We start from the raw sequence: 22,180 nt of genomic DNA on the forward strand, positions 1-22,180 counted from the left end.
CATATGCAAGTTTCAAAAATATTGTAATTATGAATTCTGCATACCACTTTTTATCACTTTAACATTTTTAAGATTTTTCTGTGTTATGGTTTTTCTTATATATTGGTTTCAGTGACAGCAAAATATTACATCATGTAGCTAAACATATTTACCTTAATCATTTTACTGTCACTGGAGATATAGATTATTTTTACTAATTGTTATAAGCAGTGCTAGAACAAATACCCTTGTGCATGTAAATAGTTTTTCCTAAATTAAAAAATATTGAGTATTTAGAAGTATCCACTTCTAAAGTGATGTATGTTCTAGTTCCTAAAAGTAAAGTTGGTTTATTTAACTGATCAAAAAATATATGGCATTTTTGCAATTGGATTGATTCATGTAATTTAATTATCAATAATAATTAATATTGTTCAGTTTGACGGAAATTATTAAAATAATGAATACATTTGTTCTGAAGTCCAGAGAAGGAAATCTTCCAAAGATATGCAGCAAATTCACACAAAAGATAGGAATGTAAACTAAGGTTTCTACTTCTTGTTTAACCTTTCTTTCAAAACATTTGTTTAACTGCATACCACGAATCAAAATCATCATTGCTGTCTCTTGGATACTAAGATGAATAAGACCATCTTTGCCCTCAAGAAGGTTACAGCCTATGGTGGAAAATGAGCAAGAACATTCATTGTTAGTGTAGTAAGTTCTATTGGAATAACATACCCAGGTATCATTTGATAATAATTATTAATATCAATTTGAGTGTTTGGTATTAGATTCTTGATGTGTGATTTTAATCCTCATAATAATCCTATAAGATATAAGTAAAATTAGGCCCATCTAATAGACAAGGAAACCAAGAATTAGAAAGGGCAAGTAAATTGCCAAAGGGCACGTCAATAGTCAAGATTCAAACCTAAGTTCATGATTCCAAATTCTCTTTTATTATGGAAAAACCAGCACTGTTGTGACTTGTGTAATTTTTTTAAATTGAGGTCTAATTGACATATAACATTATATTAGTTTCACATGTATAACGTAATGATTCAATGTTTGTATACATTGAAAAATGATCACCACAATAATTCTAGTTAACGCCTGTCACCTTACATAGTTAAAATTTTTTTTATGATGAGAACTTTTAAGGTCTGCTTTCTTAGCAACTTTCAAATGTGCAATACAGTATTGTTAACTAGAGCCATGACACTGTGCAGTATATCCCCATGACTTGCTTATTTTATAACTGGAAGTTTGTACCTTTTGACCCCCTTCACCCATTTCTCCCAGCCCCACCCTCTGCCTGTGGCAACTACCAATCTGTTCTCTGTATCTACGAGCTTGGTTTGAAAACTAGCATTGTTGATTAGAGTATTATAACTCCCCAAATAAACTTTGAAATATAGGTCCCTAATTCCTTAGAGTTTCTCGGGGAAAGTAACAAATCCATCACATTTCTCCTGTGCCCTTTTTTTGCAGTTGGGCCATAGTTTTTCTTTGCCTAGCCCTGCACTATCCAGTTAGTGTGTCAGCCACATTATTGCCATGGCACATTGAGAAAAATGGTAATGTTTTCCCGGCATAATGCATACACAGATGGCTGCAAGTGTCTGGCTCATGCTCTGCCCAAGGCTGAGAGGATCCATATCTCAAGATGAGCCAACCAGCATACCTTAGGGTGACCACTTTCACTTCTGAAAGTGCTATTAATAATTATGCCAGGACAACAGGCTTAAATCCAGTCATGCTGGGCAAACCAAGACTGTGGAGACACTAATTATGCAACAGCAGTTAGAAATTCTGGTCTGTATTGTTTGTTATTAGTAGAAGGAAAACAAAAGTTTCCAATGAAAATACTCCTGTGTCAAAAGCAAACACTAGAAATTCTCCCTGAATTAAAACCAGTGTCTCTGGTAGTAGCTCATTTGTATAGTTACCTTTGTTTGAAAGGTTCATGGACATAGTAACTAACTGTGCAATTTGGGAATTACATAACTGCTGCTCCCATTTATAAAGCTCCCAGATATAACTTTATAACATTAAAAATATTTTCAAGCTGAATTTCATTTAGTCTTTTAAAATCTGTTAAAAAGGAACATGTATCCTGTAGTATAGCTTGATGTTAAAGAAGATTAGAGACTAAAATCATGACAAGATGCCCCCCACCTTTTAGTTTCCACAGACCTGGAATAAAATACCACAAGACATTCTGTACAAGTCTCTCATGTAGCTCTTCTCTTGTTGACATGCCTCATATGATATGCCTCAATACTCCCATATCAGTATAGAAGACAGATCACTACACATGGAATTAAAAAACAGTAATTCTTGCTTTACCAGTTATAGGCATTTTGAAATATCTGAGGCTCAGTCTTTTTGTGAAAAAAGAAAAGACGTGAAAGAACTTAACATATATTAAACCTCTTCTATATGTTACATGCCCCTAAATTTCATCAGGTTTCATCAACATTTAAGTATTTGTTGAATACCTCCTGGATGTAAGGCACTGGGGCTTCCCGAGAAAGACACCATTCCTGACTTCAACTCAGTTCTGGAGGTTGGACCTGCAGGGTCTATTCAACTCTTAACTCTGCCTGTGACAAGGCTGAGACCTAGATGTGCACCCTAATGGTATTGAACTGTCTGGAAGAGCCATCAATAACGAAATCTGTATCTGAACATAAGAAGCAGCGTTTTATAGAACTGACTATTCTCTTAGCAGGCATGAAATTTTTTCACAACTTGAACTTGAAATTGCAGGCTCATATCCAGACATAATATCTGGGATTCATATTCTCTCTTTCTCTAGTGGCTTTCTCTTTTTAAAACCCTGGATTCCACAATCAATTTATTTAGGTAGCTTAATGGGCCAGAATTTAGTTTGATCTATCCAGTGCATTTATTTCCTAGATGAACAGACAGATTTGGAGGCTACACGACAAGACTGCACAGCCTCAACATGGGAGGCTTGGGACAGGGGCCAGAGGTTTTCCAGTACTCTTGTTAAACTGTGCTGCCTCATTCTCGGTATACTGATGATAAATAATTTTGCATCCTGATGGAATGACTACTGATACCATGAAAGGACCACTCCAGTTTTGTCATGGTGTATTATACCATCGCCATGCAAGGGGACTTAATGACAGAGGCTCAGAAAATTATACAGTTTCCCCATCCGTTGTCGTCCTGAAGAGAAACATGCCTGAGTGGGCCAACTGAAGGCACCACAAAAAATGCTAGCAAAGCAGGACCCTGCCTTCTTCACACTCACATATTTGTAAGAAAATTGGAAAGGAAAGCAGGGAACATCAACTCCACTATGTAATTACAGAGGCTTCTTGGTTGAGGAAATAGCCTTGTTGGAAAGGGGACCTCCAGAGTGAAGCTACAGGAATCAGCTTGCTCTGTCTTTGAGCTGACTGAGACCTGTACATCTAGCTTCTTGCAAAGCGATGCCGAGCAAGAGACAGAGAGAAAATAAGCCTCCAGGGCCATCAGAACTTATCTTTCTTCACCTGTGTAAGGTCGGGTAGACATAAAATCAATTTGCACGTGAAAACACAAAATCCCTGGAAAAGTTAGTCTGTGAATCCAAAATTAAAGCAAATTTCATATTATTACTCGGGATGGGCGGATTTCAGGAAAGTTTTGTTTTGGTTTTGGTTTACAAAATCCCTTGTTTGTTTTTCTGTGTACTTGAGGTGGGCTTTATTTCTTGCAGAATGTTAGAACTGTAAGGGTCTTTAGAAATCATAGTATTCAGTCCCTTTGATTGTGGCTAAGAGAGGTGAAGAGGTTTTTCTAAGGACACAAATAGAATGACCACAGTTTATTGTCTAAATCAGTACAACTCTGAGAGTACTCAAACGTATTATCACTCTGGGAGAACAGGCATGAAGGGAAATGTCACAGGAAAACTAGGCCGCACGGTCACTCTAGGCATAAAAGTAATTAATAACTGTGTCTTTTGAGTTTGGTTATCAAACAGTTTTGCAAGTGTACCCCCCTCTGGACTGTGGGTTAGAGCCTGTGGCTGGATGTACGTGTTGTGTGTCAGCAGGATGGAGAATGGCATCACCCCAGGCTATATCACCTGCACAGTCTGACATTTTGACATTATGACTTTGCAGATTTGAGAATAGGGTGAAAAAATGATGAACTGTTTTCCAGTTATAAACTAGGGGAAAGACAAGAAGCACACACAGATGGGTGTTCGCGCTAGTGTGAAGCTGCAGCTCAGTGTACACCCAGGGGCTGCCTCCATACCCAGGATATTGGGCGTGGGGAGAACAGACACATTTCAGACCCTGTTTACCTGTCAAAGGGAAGGAGGCCCCAACCTACTTCCAGATTCTTCTTGGCTCAGGGTCCAGAGAACTAGGATAGGACTAAGAATAGCCTCTGGGCAGGCTACTATTACAGACTGCTGTGTGGAAATAAAGCTGGCAGGGATGAATAGAGACAGGTAAGAAGTGACATGGAACAAAATAAAAGTTTTACCCATGCGAAATCAAACAAGTTAATGGACATGGAAAATGTTTATCCTGAGCACTTGTTTTATTTCTTTTTCTGGCAAAATGAAATGCTGGCAAAACTACATTTTCAGGCTAAGTTTACTGCCACTGCCCATAGAGAGCCAGGGAAGCTGAGAGATTTCATTTCACTGTTAAAGTAACAGTTATTTTTGGGCAAATGCAGGAAAAGCCCATGAGACAAGGGTGAGAATGTGGTGAACATCAACATTTTAAAAAAATACGACTAAATTTAATATATTTCTTAGCGTTATATAATGAGATGATTTCATTAGAGTGAATAACTCGTGTTATAAAAGCAGTGATAGATTAAGATAGGTTTACTTTGTGCACATGGATGCAGAATGTCAAAAATATGAGACCAGTTTATGAGTATATTATAGAATTCATTTATTTTCATATATTGTTATCTTATTAAATGTGAATTTAGTGAACCTAGACTCCATCTACGATGTCACTCTCTGATCGTCCAGCACAGCCATCTGGTTCCCAAACGCTATCAGTTACAACTCTGGAATCTGTTTCCAATTTTCTGTACACATCATCAGTCGCAGGCTCTTTAAAAATGCCTAACTTGCTGCCTTTATTTAGCACCTACTATACCAAGTACTGTGGGTTTTTTTAAGAAAAATAATACAGAAAACTTTCGTTTTAGGTTTCTAGCCTTAAAAGAAATGATCCAAATAGTCTCAAATTTAAATCAGGTTCACATGCTGAGGAAATGCAACTGTGGGAGCCTTTTATTTCACAAAGGAAGTTGGGAGATAAAGACTACTTTGGTCAACTTATTCTGTAACCTAGTGTTTCTTAAATGTCAGTTGCGATTGTTTCATTGATCAGAAATAGTTTTTCATATCCATGAAAAACTACCTATACTAGAAGTTTCTTTGTTGTTTCTGAATCAATCACTTCTATATTGAAATAAGTTTTTTAGAAGGAGAGTTTGCTTTACTTCTATAAATGGAAGAATGCAGTAATTTTAATAAACATAACTTAACCATAAAAAAATGCAGAGCTGTTGAAATAAAAATATCCATCAGTAAGTACCTAAAATCATCTTGTATATTCCCAGTGGTCTTTACACCACGCTTTAGTAAACATTATTCACTCACCATCTTAGAAATGCAGAGCACACAGGCATCAGGAGACTTGGCTGATTTAGAATGTGCAGGAAACCTGTAAGGTAGGGGTAGGGTTGGTTATAGGCACTCTTTTTTCTGTGCTTTTCTTCACTACTGCATTTTGTTCTTACAGAAGCCAATTGCCTTCTCTAAACTTATTAATTCCCTTGAGCTTCTCCAGAACCATGAACATTTGCAATAGTAAAATCTACTCGGGTTCCTGAGAAGCTTCTCTGCTATTATGTAACACAGACAAGCAGAGAAAACATCTGCAGTCCTTTGGGGTCAACTCCCAGAAATCTTAATATCTAACCACAAAACCTTTGCTATTTCCAGCTTTTTCATTTTCACTTGTTAATGTGTCTAAAACTACCATAGTATATAGATGGCAGCATTGCTCATTTCTCTGAAAAGAGAAAAATCTCACAGTTAGAAATTTGCTGGGCTCTCAAGGTATGCCATGTATGACAACACCTAGCCTCCAAGATGCTTAAATTGCAAACAGAGAGGACTGAGATTCAGAAAATGTGGGTTCCAGCCCTCACAATATATGGAATCTCAGTTTCTACACACACACACACACACACACACACACGTGTGTGTGTGTGTGTGTATAATGGGAAAAAGTATTCCTCATCTCAAAGTGTATAATTTTATGAGGCTTTCCAGAACCTTCAGGAACAGATGGGAGACATATATATGTTTTCATTATTCAATGACAGACTTTTATTTACATCTATTATGTTTAAGATACTGTTCTAGATGCTGGGGATGCACAGCTAAGGAGAATGTGGTTCCTGTTTTCAAAGAGCTTACAGTATAATGAGGAAAATAATGTATAAATACCCAGAGAAATGACACACAATAATACAAAGTTTGCTTGATCCTATAGAAACTAAAAATTTTTCATCTGCCATTACATCTATTATTGCTAAATAGTTTTTTTGGGCCATCCCTATGAAATCTATTTGGCAAGATCAGTAAATTGTACTAAAATTTAAATGTTCAGGAAATTCAGAAAAAAAAAAAAAGAGAGAAAATGCACTTAAGTAATCAGAGCTTTGAAAGGATTCTTTGACAAGGATCCTAATCTAAGGCATCTCTGATGTCACCCAGTCCTAGAACAGTATCACCAGGACAAGCCTTCCAGGTTCTCTGGGGTGGAGTGAGTTCTATCTGCTTAGATACAGAGAGACGGTTGGGGACAGTCAAGGGGATAGAATGAGACTTTGTGTTCTGAGGCCAACAAAGTTTTGCATGGGGAGGAATACTTTTGACCCTTAATCGGAAATCCCTTCATCTTTCTCCATGGATTCTCTCCCATTCTGTATATTTTTCTCTTCAAATAATAGTCTCTCAATAGCAGGAAAAGGAACTTTGGTGTCAGACATTTCTTAAATGTATAACCCCGTTCTCTGAATTCATGTTTCCTCATCTGAAAAATAAGGTGATTGTATCTACTTTGACAGACTATTATAAAGATGAAACAAGGTAATACTGACAAAGTGCTTAGAACCCAGCATGGTACATAGTAGACATTCAGTAAATGTCAGTTCTTCCCCAGAGCCAGTGTTGGAGATTATATTGTAGTTTGCAAATAGTGTGGATTTCTTTCTTTTTATATATTTATGACACCTATTTGTAACTACACTCTACTTATTCTTATTGTACATATGGTCATTGGTTCATTCATTTGAAAAGTACTGATGGATGTGTCCATGGAATAGATTCTTGGGATTTAGAGATTAATGGAACAGAGCCCTGCCCTCAGCGAGCTTGCAGTCAAACAGGAGAGACATACGTTTCAACAAGTGGTTTGAATACAACTCGGTAAGTGCTGTTATGGCAGCGTGTACAGTGTGTGGTAGAGCGCAGAGGAAGGAGTGCTCACATTTGGTGGCAGGCGGGGATGTTTCAAAGAGTGAATGGATGAATACTGATTGTGTCAGTCAATGAAGGAGGAACTAGGATGCTATCCAAGAGAACCTGGACAAATCTTACTTTTGGTCTCATTTTTGTGAGGTGTCTAACAACAAGGGCCTTGATTCAGTGGTCCTAGGTCAGTTTAGACTGAAGCTGGGACATAATGGGACATATCACCCCGTTCACAGTCTAGAAGATATACATGCTGGCAGCTGTTGGGGAAGTCAGCAAAGTCATACACACACACACACACACACACACACACACACACACACACTTTATTTATTTATTTACATTGAAGTATAGTTGATTTACAGTGTTGTGTTAGTTTCAGGTGTACAGCAAAGTGATTCAGATATACATATACATATATGTGTTCTTTTTCAGATTCTTTTCCATTATATGTGATTACAAGATATTGACTATAGCTCCCTGTGCTATACAGTAGGCCCTTGTTGTTTATCTATTTTATATATAGTAGTGTGTATATGTTAATCCCAAACTCCTAATATAAGCCCTTAAATTATCAAGGCTGAACAAAAAGGAGGCTGTGATTATTTCAATAGAAAACTCGAGTAAATCTGACCTTGCTTAATACTGTTTGGCATTGATCATTCAGTTAATCTCAGTAAACTTAGGTCAGGTGGCTATTCCATGCCAGGCACTGAAGACAGAGCAGTGAACAAGACAGTTTTGTCACTGATGTCACTCCCAGTCTCAAGGGAAGATAAGAAGATAAAGAAAAATATTCCAGTGATGTTGGTGTAATTTGGTAAAGGATATTCAGTCTCATTTGTTAAATATTTGTCGAACATTTGCACCATGATATAGGGCTACACAGAGTGACGTGGCAGCACAGAGATACACCTAGCCTCAGCTGGGAGTTCATAGAAGGCTTCCTGGGGAAGATTACACCCAAGTTGTATCAAGAAGAATGACAGGTGATTTGCCAGGCAGTGAGGCCCTTTCAAGCAGTAAAAGAAGACTGTGCAATGTCACAAGGCTGTAAAACAACATAGCGCCTGTGAGGAATAGCAAGCAGTTCAGTCCAGCATTACTGGATCATCACATATAAGGCAGGTGATGAGGCTGGAGAAGTAGCATGAGTGAGGTCATGAAGAACCTTGTACATGGGGCTATGTGTGTCTGATAAAGGACTTTGTCAACTTTCTGGAGCCATTTAAAAGATGGCAATTTTTCTGGATAACAGAAGTTTCTGTTTTCAGTAGTGCACTGATAAAGATTTTCTTTTTAATTTATAGTTACTATCTGGAAGTGTAATATTTATATCAATATGTTTGTTATCCATTCATTTACTCAATACATATTTATTGGTTTCCTGCAATGCCCAATCACTGCGACGGCTTCTGAGAATAAAGCAGTGAGTAAAATACATGCAATCCTACCCTTCTGAGACATACTGTCTAGAGAGGAAGATAAATTCAAATAGATTAGTATGAAATAACAATTATGAGACGTACTGTGAAGAGGAAGTATGGGGTATTAGGAAGCCAGTAACTTTAGAGCCTAATGTGAGCAGAGTGCCAGGGAAGGTTTCCTGGGAAAAGGTCAGTTGGGTGGAGACCTGAAGAATGAATATGATTTCAGTAGGTGAAGACGGAGTGAAGGGGCAGACAGGTGAATGAGTAGAGCACGGAGGATGTTTAGGGCAGTGAAACTATTCGGTAAGATACCATAATGGTGGACACATGTCATTATACACATGTCAAAACTCATAGAATGTACAATACAAAGCCTGAAGTTTAATGTAAACTTTAGTGGACTTCAGTCAATAATAATGTATCAATACTGGTTCATCAATTGTAACAAATACACTACACTAATGCAATATGTTAATAATAAGGGAAACCAGGGGTGCAGGGAGGGGGGATATATGGGAACTCTGTACTTTCTGATAAATTTTTCCATAAACCTGAAACGGCTCTAAAAAAAAGTCTATTGATTTAAAAATATAAATAAATAATGGCATAGCCACAAAATGCTAGAAAGCCCATACTAAACAATTTTGTCATACGGCAAACAATGGGAAATTTCTGGCTTTTTGCCCAGGGATCTCCCTTGTCTCCGTGCACAGAGATTCACTGTGCTTGTTCCTCCCGGACAAATGTGAGAGATTTAGGAAGTAGAAGCAGCTGCACTGAGTTCTGCATGTTATGGCCTCTGAAAAATACAAAAGCTACCATGAAGTGATTCCTCACACTTTTGGGTTTTCCTTCTCCTCAACAGTTAGAGATGTGACCGAAAGACGGTCACAGCAAGGGCCCGGAGCAGGATGGGGCAGTGTCAAAAAGCTCGGCAGGTTCCCCAGGAAGCTACAAGTGTTGCAGGTAGATGCTACATCAGGCCCTCAAGGCCCTCTGTGGCAGTACCAACTCAAATGATCACAATTTTACAGGAGCGGCTTATTAATATCATTCTGCTATTCCATACCTCTCCCTGCCAAAAAAGGCCAAAACCAGAGAAAGGTATAAACACAATGTCAAATGTGGTTACAAGCTAAATGCACAGGTGCTAATTGTTAGCGATTCTCAGGCATGCCACGTAATCTTGACTAAATGTGGACCAAGAGAATATTCAGTTATTTGATGTTTTCTTCTAATTGCTTTGCTAACTGATTCAGAAATGTGAATTGACCCAATACTCAGGAACGGGCCATGTGTTCAGCTTGTGATAATTAGGTATCACCAGTCACGCAGTCACACCTTACATCCCCAGTCTGTTTTTCTGGAAAGAAATTAGGAAGCAATGAGGTGTGTCTTCATAAAAGTGAACAGTCTTTCAAATTTGCATCTACTATTGTGAAGAACAAAAGTTGTCTTTTCCTATGTCAATTTCTTTTCACATATTTGATAATCTTGGTACAATAGGACAGTCTTGTCTACATTAACCTCGGAAGCATAAAATTTTCATTACAGAGAGAGACTTCATAGGTGCTCTGCATTCATTTCCAACAAACTGTCAGTGGCTGGACGTTAGTCAAAAACTGTTCAGTTACTTAGGTGGCCCATGATAAAGCTGGGTATGTGCATGTGTAACACTATGATTCTCGTTTGGAATAACTGCTGATATTTATCTTAAAAGTATAAGTATACATGATTAACGCCAATTACAATGAAAGATAATGCCACAACTATGTTAAACTACGTTCTTATAGTTGCTAATTTGCACTAAACATGTTTTTCTGAGTTAGGAAGAGAGCTCCCACTTTTGAACAGTTCCTAGTTCTATATTCCTCAGTTAATAAAATCAAGAAAATATGAAACAATGCATTATTATGTTCAGATTCCCAAATGTTGCTGAGGTGGCTGTAATGATCAGAAAGGTCCGTGGACCTGTCTCAACCCCATGTTCACACCGAAAAAAATTCAGTTCCTAGAAAGAAGGAAAGTTAGTTGCTCTTTCCATGATAGAAATACTATTATAGCTAACTGTTGCTGAGTTCGCTTCTGCGTTGCAGGGCATGATGCTAAATGTCTTACATGTATTCTCTCATTTAACCTTCCAACAACCCTATATTAAAGTTCTATTATTACCAAATTTATAGCTGAGGAGAAAAAGTTTCAAAAAGGTTAAATAATGTACTTAAAGTCAGGCAGGAAGTAAAATGGCAATGCCAGGATTTGAACCCACATATTAAAATGCTACATCATAGCTATCCTATATTAACCACGGTGTATTTGTTCTACCTTATGGAAAAACACATCTGAGGTTTCATAGACATTACTGAAAATTTGTCACTCTTGATAGGGACTGGTTTTGAGCCCAGAATGATTTTAAGCTCAACATGGAACATCCCACCAAACACACACACACACACACACACACCCCCTAGTAATGATTGTCCTACAGAAACTGCATGAGTCTGAGTCCATAGAGTGGTCTTCAGATAGGGCACAAAACAATTTTTCAGAGAGGTTAAACAGAAAGATGCTCTCCAACATTCTTTCTAACTAACTTTTTCTAAAATGTGTTGACTTCAGTTTGGATACACTGGATATGTCTCATTACAGAGAAAAGAATGCCCAGTGGTCTTCTATAGCAGCCAGTCTGGTTTTATTAACTAAAAATGGGAAAGGTCTGAGCAAGCAGTAGGTCATGTTAGCTTCATATTGCCGAAAGGAAAGAAGGGGGTCAGCGAATGTTCTAAAACAAATGTATCTTTTGTTATTGCTCCCAATCTGTTGCCCAGGCTGTCATGTCAGTAAGGTACCTCAGCTAGTTACCTCAGGGTCTGTTTCTCATTCCCTTTATCCTGGTGGACTGCAGGGAGGAAGCCTAGTGATCTAAAAGGGGCTTTGTTGAGATCGTACCCTGTCTAGGATGGGTATCTGGTTATACCTGCGTTAAGTATATTTCAAGCTAAAACTCTTTTGGCCAGGATTCGTGGGGTATGACTTTACAGCCTTCTTCACCCAGCTGATTGTTTGAGAGGCAGGGTCTAGGCAATTTTTTAAGGTGAATGGCAGGCTGTTGGGCAGATATTCCCTCAAGTACCTTGTATGAGAGGCCTGGAAGTGGCCTCTTAGTAGGTCATCTACATTTAATGAAAGGATGCTCACCCTTCCCTTTACTTAATTGTCTGCTAGGGACAGCTAAGATTCTGATGAGGTCTGCACTCATCCGTCAATATAAAATACTCCCACTCAAACCTCTTTCCAGGGTAGTATCTTGAGTTCACTGCCACTCATTGGTTGTCAAAACAATATTCAAGAAAAAGGCTTAGATTTGGTACAGCAGAGCCATGCTACTCTTCCCACCTCCTGTGGATCTCTCCGTAATTTTTTACATGGCATTCATTTATTCCACAAATATCAACTGGATACCTCCTGTATACCAGGGCCTGTTGTAGGCTCTAGGGATAGAGCAGTGAATAAAACAGACTCGTATCTCTGTCTTCGTACAGCTGATATCCTAGTAAGGAGAGACAAGCAATAAAGAGATAAGTAATGTGTATACTAGGTTAGATAGTAGTAAGTACTAAGGAGAAAAATATAACAGGGAAGGGACAGAGAGTTATGGACAAAGGATGGTATGAGGCCATTTTAAACAGGATGGCCAGGCATGCTTTACTGCATAGGGGCATTGGAATAACAACTGGAAGCAAATGAGGAGTTTAGTCAAATGTCACCTTCTGGGTGAGGTCTTTTCCAGAGTCTGTGAGTTACCTGAGAAAGGAGTCCTGTGCATGTTCAGTCATTACAGGATGTACACTGTGAGTTAGGTCTTTAGAGTAAAATGTCAAGCAGACCTTGTGCTCTCCCTCACATAAGAGCATGGAAAACAGTCATAAGTAAATAATTGCAATGCACTGAAATATGTAGAGATAGAGGCAAAAAAAAAAAAAAAAAAAAAGCTAAATGGAAAACAGGAAGATAGAGAAGCAAACTGGGCCCAGGGGAAATATGGATACAAGAAGGCTTTAGGAAAGAGGTGATATTTGAGCAGAGGATTAAAAGATAACACCCAATAATAACAACTAATCTTTTCCTTTCTGTCAGAGAACATTTCAACAAAACATCTTTTCTCATCTTTATATTTCAAATTACCTAGGTAGTATATGAATACACTTCCACTGTAAAACTTCCAAACAGAAACACATATAGAGTAAATGTGAAAGCTACACACCACTCTTCCAGTTCCACTGGCTTTAAAGCCTGGACCTAACCACTTTGTTATGCTGAAAATGGAGGGAGAAGTAGGTAAAAGAAGACCTTTTATTTACTCAAAAATATGTATTGAAGGCTTACTGCATAGTAAGCACTGTGTTGGGTAATTGAATACCAGTCTTAAGACAACATGACCCTTGCCCTCAAAATGGTTATGCTTTAGTGATTCCAGGCAAATGGAACCACATGTACAGGCATTGACTTAGGAAGAAATATGGCACCCTCAAGTGGTTTGATAAAACCAGAGAGTAGAATACATCTCAGAGAGAGTTTTAGGGATTAAGTCTTGAAAGATACCCAGAGGCTAGATTATAAATCTGGAAAGAAGATAGCCAAGGTCTAGGTTATAAAGGATCTTGTACGGTATCTAAGGCATTTGGATTTTAAAAATACTTTCTGTGAGGAACCTTTAGAAATTATAAGTAAAAGAGTGATACTATTGCATGTTCATTGTTCTTTTGCCTAAATAAAAGCCTTCTCAATATTTTGATAAATTTCCTTATAATCTTTCTAATACTTTAATAGATTTTATTTTAATTAGTAACATATAATTATCCTTCCGACTATAAATAGTTATTATAGAAATTATGGGAAAACACAGAGAAGTATTGGGCAGAACACAAAATACATCTGTAATTCAACCGCACAGACAAAAATGCTAACACATGATGTATTTCCTTCAAACATACGTTTTCCTAAATGTTTATATATGTTTTTCTATGTGTCATATGAATTACTACTGTACCATGGACGTTTTCTCACATCTTTAAATATTCTTCAAAAACACAACTTAATGACTAGAGCAGCGGTCCCCAACTGCTTTTTTGGCGCCAGGGACCGGTTTCGTGGGAGACAATTTTTCCACGTAAGTGGTGGTGGGGGGCAATGGTTCAGGCGGTAATGCAAGCAATGGGGAGCGATGGGGAGCGATGGGGAACGGCAGATGAAGCTTCACTTGCTCACCCGCCGCTCACCTCCTGCTGTGCAGCCCAGTTCCTGTGTGCACTGCTACCGGTCTGCAGCCCAGGGGTTGGGGACCCTTGGACTAGAGAATAATATTCTGTTGTATGGAAAGATCTATTTTATTTACTTGGAAATAATTTAGGGTGGAGTTTAAAAACATGGGCTGAGGAGTCAAACAGAAGTAAACTTGAGTCCTTGCCCTGAACTTGCCCGCTGGATGTCTCAAGGAACTCAATTTCTATAAACCTCCATTTCCTCATCAATAAAATGGGCATCACAAAGGGATCTAGTTGATAGTCTTCTTATGAAGATTGAATAAATTGTGGAAAAATGTTTCAAAGCATAGTGACTGGAGATAGTAAACATTCAATAAATACATGTTAACTACTATCATGGTTAACAATATTAACAAATGTAATTATTACATGTAATAAAATATTAACAACTGTTTTCCTGATATTTCGATAAAGCAATCTTAACATACACAAAGACTAACAGATGTTTTTTATTAGTATATAAAAATACTCAATAGCCATTAATATTGGCTTTCTGTGATAAAGAGAACTGATTCCTATTTAAGTGGCTTAGTCTATGGTACAGAAGGCCATTTTTGTACTGAGTTCTTTTTCTCTAAGAAAGGAAGCAATTGCATTGTGTAGCTTTGCTAGTAAGGCACAGACACACGTGATGATTTACTACTTTTCTAAATAGGAAACATTAGAAATACAAGCAACTGGACGGGCTTAGTTTTCATAATTAGTCTAAGTCACTCCAAGTTAGACTAACCCGAACAAACAGTCTAGGGAATCTACCTCTGGCCTCAGCCACTCAGGATTTGGGCTGGTGCTGGCCCAAGTTGCCCATGACTTTCCAAATCAAACTCTCCTCCTTACCAACAATTCTCATCCTTTTTGCCCTAATGTTCCTTCTTAGAGCAATGCTCTGCTGGCAGAAACATACATCTTTTTATGACTATTTTTGTAAGAAGCTTTTAGAGTAACAGAAAATCACAGACTTCTAAAGCTTGGAAGGGATTTTAATGTGCATCTAATTCAGTGCTTCCTAAATGTGGCTGTGAATCATTATGATCTAGGGCTATGATCAAGACAGAAATTCTCAGACCCAATCCCAGAGAGCTTAATTCTGTATTTTTAATATGCTCCATGGGTTATTCTTATATGCAACCAGGTTTAGAAAACACTGATTTGATCCATCTTCCCACCTAAAATAAAGCTGTAAGCTAATTCAGGCAGGAATGGTATCTTTCCTCCATTATGTCCCTGATCCCTAATACCACATACCCAATGCAGAAATCCAGACTTGGCACCTAATAAATACCAGTTAAAATGAATATGAAACCACAGCATATCCTCGGAATTACTTATTTGTTTATTGTGTTTACTCATCCTTGTTTCAGAAAGGATTTAAGGCAGCTTACAAATATCCATATAAAATCTCTCTCCATTCTGAATCAAGAAAGGATTCAATTGTAGAATAATCCAGGAGGGATGAGCAGCTCTGTCTGCTTCCTAGATAAATTCTAATTCTCAATTAGTAACATCTCCCTTTCTGAGAATTGTATATATATTTTTTCTTTCATGAAAAGTGTCATCATGGAGAGGTATTATGACATAGTTGAAAAATCATGTGTCGTGCAGTCAGATAAACCTACCTTCACATCTTCCTCTATGCACCATGCCTAGCCCATGGTAGCTCTGAAATACATTTAACTGTTCTTTACTACTGTTTCTTCAAACATAAGATTTAACTCAAATCATTTTTATCTCACAAATATTTACTGAGCATCTAGTACGTGAGGTACTGTATTAAGCACTTGGACAAAACAGACAACAACCACTACCCTCGTGATGCTTTTATTCTACAAGATATAATTACGCCTATTTCAGAGAATTATTATGAGGGTGAAATGTACATAAAGGTTTTGTATATCCACAAGCATTCCATTAAGGTTAATTCTCTCTTCCCCACCTTTGATTCCCTTCCAGTGATACACACACCTCAAAATACCACTGAGAAAATAATTCTCCCTAATATCCCTTTCCCAAAACACTTCTAATTCTGAAGAAGAATCAGACAGAGGCTGGAGTTCAAAAAAAAAGTCCCTTGACCTGTATGTGGGCCCTTTCTTCCATGCAGAACTAGTGGAATTTACAGCCACGTTTGGAATTTTTCAACTTGACCGATGCCAGGGGAAGAGCAAGCAAGTAGTCACATCTTTACAGAGTTCTAAATGCAGCTGCACTATAGATGCATTCAGTATACATCAACAGAAAACACACATCCAGACTCATTCTCGTGCTCATGAAGCTCCGTTTCACAAGATAATTTATGAAGTGACCGCAGATGCACTTGCAAGCAGCAGAGGCAAACTGATTACCATCGAGATAATGATCAAGCTGCAACTATTGATACATCTCAAAGAAGGGAACATAGTGATTTGTAAAACTGCCTGGCTCTTCAGTGTTATATGGCCATACCTGTGAGCTATAAGACATGCTCTAGATTTCCATCACTGTTTCCCAGAATGTCTCCAACAAAATAACTTTCTTCCATTTTCACCCTGAATGAATACAGAGCTTCTAAAGTCAGTGATGTTTACGTCACATTTTGAAGCTGACTTGCTAGCTGACACTTCCACTCCAGCACCTCCATGCATGCCTAACATTAGGCATGCCTTTCCTACTCTTTGAGAAATCTTCGTACCCCTCCCCTCCTACCCACCACTGTTCTAATTGTCCCCAAAGCCTAGTTCATGGCCTACATCCTTTAGAAAACCTTCCACAGCCCCCTGCAACCCATGATGGCTCCTTCACCTTCTAAATGTCTCCAAAATTTATTCTCTGTGCTACTCCTTCACTAGTTAACTGGAGCTATAAAACAAAACCCTTAGATCTATATCAAATTAGGAACCATGACTGAAAGAGGTAAAAACTAAAATCCGTGTTCTTTGCACAAAAAAATGCACCTATTTGAAATCTAAAAAAAAAAATCTTTGATAAGTTAATTATAGCCCTTAAGATTCATAAATCTTAAAATTTCACAGTGTCAATCTTGTTCTTGTATTGTCTTTGAAAAATGTACTGTTTTCAACGGAAAGAAAAAAATACTGTTTGTTGAAGTTTTATGGAGAACCATCAACAATTTGGGGGATTTTTAGAAATAATTGGGAGTGTTTGTTTCCTATAGCATTTTAAACATTTAGGCCCCCAAATCAATTAAAGTCTCCAAAGATGGCCCTGAGTGCCTGAGCCAAGTTTCACACGCCTGCAGAGACGAAGCTGCATACTTTCTACTGGAGAAAAAAACTGCTCTTCTTCCTTCCGTGGAACATACACAGCATCACATTCATGACTCTGACACTGGAAGCTTTGGTACACAGCAAAACATGTCTGTACCCCAGGATAGAAAAAGAAGATGGGTAAAGATTCTCTAGATGACCACACCACCTCTGTTCTGTCACTATGTAGCACATGTCATGGTAAGATCTGTTTCTGTATGTGCCTTTCCTAATAAAAATTTTAAAAGCCATCATTACTTGAGCACTTATTATGTGACAGACACTGTGCTCGAGCTTTATAATTATCAACCTCTTTCATCTTCACAGCAACCTTAAGGGGTAGATACAATTATTATCCTATGACGTGGGATATGGCATGACAAAAATGGATGCTTGGAGAGAAAGGATCAGGTTATTTACTCAAAGGTCTTACTCTTAATTGCTGCACTAGACTGTTATAAACCATGAATTCCCTTGGGAAAGAGGACATTTTTATTAATACTTATTTAGAACTCAGCTGGCTAACAGCAAGTGGCTCTTAATACATGCTTAGTAAATATTTGTTATTTTGAGTAAATGTTCAAAGTGAATTAGAGGCACAGTGTGGCACTATGCTTTCTGGAATGCAGTTGCAAACTCTGAGTGTTCCCAAATTTTGCTACTATCTGCTAAGATATGACCAAATCTAGGAGGGAATGGAAGGCAGGCATTTCTTTTTCTACACTAGGGACCTTTCTATATCCAAAAACAAACCTAGATGAATAGCAAAGGCACCAAATAGGAAAAACAATGTATAACTGTCAAGTTTTTACAAACAGAAAGATAACAACGTTTGGGTTTTGCATTAGTCTTCATATTATTTACAGCCTGCTCACAGATAAAACTGCCTTATTCTAATGCCGTTACTGAGATGGTGGCAAAGCAAGTTATTATTTTCACTTTATAATTTAGTGAAATTGCCCTGTCCAACCATCAATGATATGGCTAAAGTCTTCTAACTCCTCGTGTATTTTTTCCTTATGGATTTATTGACATCAAACTATGAAAAGGATTCATTCTAAGACCATTCTAAGATCTCGGATCACTAAGTAACTTCTGTTATCATTTAAGATGCCTATCTTACTCCCATGCAAGTAAGACATTAAGTCACAACTCTGGTTCTACTCTTGCAGCCTTCAGTTTCCCAGAGAAGCTCCAGGCTGTCTACACACTCAATGCCAGATGAAATGAATAAAACTCCAATGAGACCACTGAAAGATACTTTGAATGATGCATCATTCCTCCAGCAATCAATAACAAAAACCCTATAGACTCTAGTCTATATAGTTTAGTCTATCTAGTCTATATATAGACTATACTAGTCTCTATAGCAGAGAATGTTGACTCTAGTGAGTTCCCTACAAGCTATAGAGCATCTCTACTTCCTGTATATATGGGATGGGGAAGGGGAAGGGGAGGGGCTTCAGAAATGGTGACTCAAATATTTCAACCAAAGTAATGGACCTCAGAGCAGGCATACAATATGTCAGTTGTTTAAAATTTATTACTAAATCTCAGTACCTTCTTGAAGAAGCCAAGTTACATTTTGTTATTTATAGCATTATTTATACAGGATAAGAGAAAAGGAATTCAGGCTTTCAAGGGATGCTCTCCTCTCCTCCAGTAATTACTTCTGTACTTTCTGTCACAGTGCTTTATATACTCATCCATCAAACATTTACAGAGCAAAAATGGTGTACTATCATGGGTTCTTGAATGCAAAATAATCCTTGCCCTCAGGAAGTGACAATCTTGTGGGAAGGGAGGGTGACAAGCAAACGTGTAGATCACCATTGTTAGAGTTGGCGTGTTGTAGTGGAATCTCTACCCCTCGGTTCTGTCATTGACTAGTTGTGTAATTTTTCGAAAAGTCTCTAAACTTCGCTTCTTCATTCTTTGAAATATCAATAATATGAATCAGGAGAGTCAGCATTTTTGTAATGCCTACTATTTTCCAGACACTGCTCTAAATGCTTTAATGTATTATTGAATTTAATCCTTTCACTAGTCCTAATCAAAAGTTACTATTATTAGTTCTATTTTATAGATGAGGAAACTGAGAGATTAATTAACTTGGCCATGGTCTAACAAGTGGTAGGTCCAGGTTGTGAACCCAAGCAATCAGAATCCAAAGCCTCTGTACTAGAGGACTGCACGCCAACATGAGGACCCTGGGAACTAAAAGGCAAAGGTTTCTAAGCCCAGAAGCTTCCACTGCTGTTAAAAACATATTCCTTTATCGGGAACACCCCTTCCATTTGTCACTCAGATTCACAGTTGCCTCTTTTCCGCCCCACCCAATGCCCTGAAAGCTGACACTCACGACTGCATCATGGGCTTTTTCGCCCTCGGCTGCAGAAGGATTCAGCCAGTGGGAGGCACCAGCAAGAAGCTGGAGGAAAGAAGGAGAAAGAGATCAGGTTGTTTGAGCCTCTGGTAGACTCTCTTTCTGTGAAGTTATTTGGAACTGGCTGCATTCTTCCCCAACATCTCCTGCCAGGGGCCCTCTTTACTCAGACCTCTCGATCCCTGGGTCTCTGTAAGGTCACAACTCCCTCCCCTCACTCCTTTGCTTTAGGGCTGGTAACTAGGCTCCACTATTACTAGGATCTGGGTATTGCAGTGTCCCTAATGATTTCACCACACCCTGCCTACACCTTCATAAACAGCCCCTTTATTAATCTTCCTCAAATTTTCCTAATTATCCAAATCTGAGTGTCCCATCTGTTCCCTCCTGAGATGCAGACAAATACACTGGGTTTATAAGGCACTAGATGATCAGCATCTCTGGCCCCAACTCACCCTTAACAGTGTAATTTTTCTATCTCAATTTTCAGTGCTCCTGTAACATGGGCCTTTTCAAATCCTCAAACTTGCCTGGGCCTTCTTTTTGCAGGGACTTTGCATACCCTGCTCCCTCTATGTGGAATGCCCCCTTTTTAATACTACCCCCTCTCCTCCCCCAACCCGCCGCCACACACACTCATACCTTATTACATAAGCCTACCTGTTACATAGAATTTCTTTTTTTTCCCACAAATTGTGGTTAAGAAGTGTCTTATTCTTTTTAAAAAATTTTATTTTATATTGGAGTATAGTTGATTAACAATGTTGTGTTAGTTTCAGGGGTACAGCAGAGTGATTCAGTTATACATATACATGTATCTATTCTTTTTCAAGTTCTTTTCCCATTTACGTTATTACAGAATATTGAGCAGAGTTCCCCGTGCTATACAGTAGGTCTTTGTTGGTTATCCATTTAAAATACAGCAGTGTGTACATGTCAATCCCACACTCCCAATCTATCCTCCCCCCCCACCCTTCCCCCTGTTGACCATAAGTCCATTCTCTAAGTCTGTGAGTCTGTTTCTGTTTTGTAAATAAGTTCATTTGTATCATTTTTTTAGATTCTGCATATAAGTGATATATGATATTTGTCTTTCTCTGTCTGACTTCCTTCACTTAGTTTGATAATCTCCAGGTCCATCCATGTTGCTGCAAATGACATTATTTCCTTCTTTTTAATGGCTGAGTAATATTCCATTGTATATATGTACCACATTTTCTTTATCCATTCATCTGTCAATGGGCATTTAGGTTGCTTCCATGTCTTGGCTATTATAAACAGCACTGCAATGAACACTGGGGTGCATGTATCCTTTTGAAGCATGTTTTTTTCTCCAGGTATATGCCCAGGAGTGGGATTGCTGGATCACATGGTAGTTCTATTTTTAGTTTTTAAAGGAAACTCCACACTGTTCTCCATAGTGGCTGTACCAATTTACATTCCCACCAACAGTGCAAGAGGGTTCCCTTTTCTGCACACCCTCTTCAGCATTTATTGTTTGTAAACTTTTTGATGATAGCCATTCTGACTGGTGTGAAGTGATATCTCATTGTAGTTTTGATTTGCATTTCTCTAATAATTAGTGATGTTGAGCATCTTTTCATGTGCCTCTTGGCTATCTGTATATCTTCTTTGTAGAAATGTCTATTTAGGTCTTCTGCCCATTTTTTGATTGGGTTTTTTTTTTCTTTAATATTGAGCTGCATGAGCTGTTTGTAAATTTTGGAGATTAATCCCTTGACAGTGGCATCGTTCGCAAATATTTTCTTCCATTCTCTGGGTTGTCTTTTTGTATTGTTTATGGTTTCCTCGGCTGTGAGAAAGCTTTTGAGTTTAATTATGTCCCATTTGTTTATTTTTGTTTTTATTTCCATTACTCTAGGAGACAGATCGAAAAATATATTGCTGTGATTTATGACAAAGAGTGTTCTCCCTACGTTTTCCTCTAAGAGTTTTATAGTATCCAGTCTTACATTTAGGTCTTTAATCCATTTTAAGTTTATTTTTGTGTACAGTGTTAAAGAATGTTCTAATTACATTTTTTTTACAGTTATCCCAACACCATTTGTTGAAGAGACTTTCTTTTCTCCATTGTTTAGTCTTGCTTGCTTTGTCATAGATTAACTGACCATAGGTGTGTGGGTTTATTTCTGGGCTTTCTATCCTGTTCCATTGATCTACATTTCTGTTTTTGTGTTGATACCATACTGTTTTGATAACTATAGCTTTGTAGTATAGTCTGAAGTCAGGGAGCCTGATTCCTCCAGCTCCGTTTT

At 38.1% G+C, this 22,180-nt stretch overlaps 1 protein-coding gene and 1 long non-coding RNA gene across 6 annotated transcripts in view; one reads left to right on the forward strand and one right to left on the reverse strand.

Moving 5' to 3' along the window:
- GRM5 (glutamate metabotropic receptor 5) overlaps window positions 1–22,180 on the forward strand; it is a 534,341-nt gene that overhangs the window by 285,333 nt on the left and 226,828 nt on the right. The gene's annotated exons all lie outside the window — the stretch shown is intronic.
- The window catches only part of LOC133099222 (uncharacterized), a 243,028-nt gene continuing 226,486 nt past the window's right edge, over window positions 5,639–22,180 (reverse strand). Inside the window, exon 7 of the long non-coding RNA XR_009702304.1 lies at window positions 5,639–5,702. This is a non-coding gene — a long non-coding RNA (uncharacterized LOC133099222). The remainder of the gene's footprint in view (window positions 5,703–22,180) is intronic.

Source organism: Eubalaena glacialis, chromosome 10 (genome assembly GCF_028564815.1).
Source record: "Eubalaena glacialis isolate mEubGla1 chromosome 10, mEubGla1.1.hap2.+ XY, whole genome shotgun sequence".
Classification (NCBI taxonomy): domain Eukaryota; kingdom Metazoa; phylum Chordata; class Mammalia; order Artiodactyla; family Balaenidae; genus Eubalaena; species Eubalaena glacialis.